Source organism: Oryctolagus cuniculus, chromosome 9 (genome assembly GCF_964237555.1).
Source record: "Oryctolagus cuniculus chromosome 9, mOryCun1.1, whole genome shotgun sequence".
NCBI classification, from domain to species: domain Eukaryota; kingdom Metazoa; phylum Chordata; class Mammalia; order Lagomorpha; family Leporidae; genus Oryctolagus; species Oryctolagus cuniculus.
In genome coordinates this window covers 58,258,960-58,262,216 of record NC_091440.1, presented here as the reverse complement: position 1 = coordinate 58,262,216, position 3,257 = coordinate 58,258,960, and positions in this window count along the sequence as shown.

Below are 3,257 nucleotides of genomic sequence, written 5' to 3'. Positions count from 1 at the left end.
ACCCCTCCCAAATGGCTGCCATGGCCGGCGCTTCGCCCTTTGGAAGCCAGAAGCCAGGTGCCTCCTCCTGGTCTCCCATGAAGGTGCAGGGGCCCAAGCGCTTGGGCCATCCTCCACTGCCTTCCTGGGCCACAGAAGAGAGCTAAACTGGAAGAGGAGCAACCAGGACTAGAACTTGGTGCCCATAAGGGATGCCAGCACCACAGACGGAGGATTAACAAAGTGAGCCACGGTGCTGGTCCCACTAACTCATTTTATAAGTGATATACTTTTTTTCATTTATTGGAAATAAACATCATCAGTTTATTGTATAACCTTGAATATTAACTAAAATGGATGAAAATTATTCAGACACTGTGCATCTTGTAAAAATTATTTTTATTTAATGTTTTTGACAGGCAGAGTTAGACTGTGAGAGAGAGAGAAAGAGAGAAAGGTCATCCTTTTTCCATTGGTTCACCCCCCAAGTGGCCACCACAACTGGCGCTGTGCTGATCAGGAACCAGGAGACAGGTGCCTCCCCCTTGGTATCCCATTCAGGTGCAGGGCCCAAGGACTTGGGCCATCCTCCACTGCCTTCCCAGGCCACAGCAGAGAGCTGGACTTGAAGAGGAGCAACCGGGACAGAATCCAGAGCCCCAACTGGGACTATAACCTGGGGTGCCAGCGCCACAGGCGGAGTATTAGCCCAGTGAGCCATGGTGCCGGCCATAAAAATTATTTTAAGAAGCTTTCTTAGTATGCCTATAGTTAGCAGTATCACATTGTACACTTAAAAGTCTGTTATAAAGGAAGACATCACATTAAGTGTTCTTTCCACAATAAAAAATTTAGAAAACTCACCTAGATAACAGATCTCTTCAAAGATAAAGACAAACACACATAATAATAGTAATATATTTTCTCCCAGTCGCATAAATAAACCTTCAAGTAACCAGAGCAGTATTTGTATATGTGTGTATAAAACACTTAGCAATTCTATATTATCTTTATATATATATATACATATATAACTTAATTCATATACGTATGATACTATATGCATATTATACCTACATTTATATTTAAAATTGGAAGCAAAAATCAATAGTAGCAGAAATCTTGAGAAACAAGTTTAGTTCATTTGCTTTAACCATTAGCCCTTATAAGGTTAAAGTCTTTGAAATGGATTATGCTTCCCTAAAGATTAATTACCTTGTTAAGTTATACTTGCATTACCATGTAAACATTAAGCCCTTATTACTGCTAATTATTTTGTGCCCTCTATAAAACTCCAATAATATATTTTTCTCTTTTGATGTAGTTATGAAATTGAACTTAAGAGGGTAATTAAAATATGTGTACTTGAGAGGTTTAAGATCTGCCAGGTTAACTAAATCATTTATGCAATATTTTGCAAACTAAAGGAACTCTACATAATGAACTAGTCAAAATGAAGCTAAAATTCTCTTGTGAGAATGTTTTCATTCTTGTTAATGTCTTCTATGAACTATAAAATATGCCTGGCAGTTACTATCTAAAACACTATCAATGTTCCCATTACTTCATTATTGATGGTCAAACATTCAAGTGAGACTAGAATATGAATGGAAGGAGGAAGAGAAAGCTATAAAGCTAATGCTCTGAGGTCAATATTGCTTGATCTTTGCATGAGTATTACAGTAACTGGAGCAATCGTAGATAGAAGTAAAAGGAATATAAGATATTATTGACAATATTTCATAACTCTTCCAATAAATAAGAATGTTTTCTTTGTGTTTACTGATATTACAAAAAAATTTGAAATTTTTTTTTTTAAATCTGAAATGAAAATGTGTCCATATAAATGTAGTTTATGTAGCCAGGTGGAATGGATCCTCTGCATCCCTTGACTGTGGGAACCCTGAGTGCTGAGAATGTGGGAATTCTGTGACTGCATGAAAGGGCACCGAGTGCAGCTGGGTGTCTGGACAATCACTGTGTGTGACTTCACATGCTCATAGCTCCCTGATATCCTGGGGTGGGTCACTGCCGCAGGATCTCTGTTCACACTGAGGACTGCACAGATCCTTTGTGCAGTTCATGTGGAAGCACAAATGAATGTTGCATCCACTGAGGGCTAACACCTGGGCATTGATCACATTGGAAGAGTAGAGGTGAGGGTGTGATCATGCTAATAGAGGTAACCATACATCCTCTTCTGTTAACAAAAGGACATCTACTATATACCAAATTTGAATGTCACCCTGGATACTTGTCCCACCCTGGAGCACTGACCAGAGCTTCCTGGCCACACCCAGCAACAGCTCCTGAGATTCACCGAAAGAACAGATGTTCCACTAAGCCACAGAGGCAAAACTCAAAGATAAAAGCTATCAGAGGAAAAAAAAATCTCCACAAAAGCCTAAAAATAAATGCAGATATTCAAGAAACAAAAATACAGAAGACAACATGTACCTCACAAAGGAACACAACTACACTTCAATATTAGAATGTGAAGATGAAGAGATTGATGAAATGACTGAAGCGGAATTCAAAAGGTTGATCATAGGATTACTCAGAGACAATGAGAAGCAAATCCACAAATTAAAGAAATCCATACATGACATGAATGAAAAATTTTCCCATAAAGTTGAGATTTTTAAGAGAAATCAAAAGGAAATATCAGAAATGAAGAATTCAACAGTCAAATAAAAAATGCAGTTGAAAGCATTAACAACAGACTTGGTGAGGCAGAAGAATATGTGAGCCAAAAGACAAATATATGGAAATTTTTCAGTCAGATCAAAAAAAAAAAAAGAATTTAGAAAAATTTAAAACAATGTTGGAAGTTTAAGGAATACAACCAAATGAGCCAACAAACTGGACTTAGGAATTCCTGAAAGTGTAAAAAGAGAGAATGGATTATTTAGTGAAACTATTTAGTGAAATAATTACAGAAAATTTCCCCAATTAAGAGAAAGAAAGAGACATACAAGTATAAGAAGTTCATAGAACTCCTAATAGACAGAACAAGAAAAGATCTTCATTATGGCATATGTAGTCAAACTTTTTACAGTAAAACATAAAGAAAAGATTCTATACTGTGCATGATAGAAACACTAGATTGTTTTCAGAGGATCTCCAATTAGACACAGTTGACTTCTCATCAGAAACTCTACAAGGTAGAAGAGAATGGCAAGATATAGTCCAAGTCACAAGAGAAAACAGTCAAACCAGAATACTGTATCCTGCAAAGCTCTCATTTATGAATGAAGCTGAAATAAAGACCTCCCTTA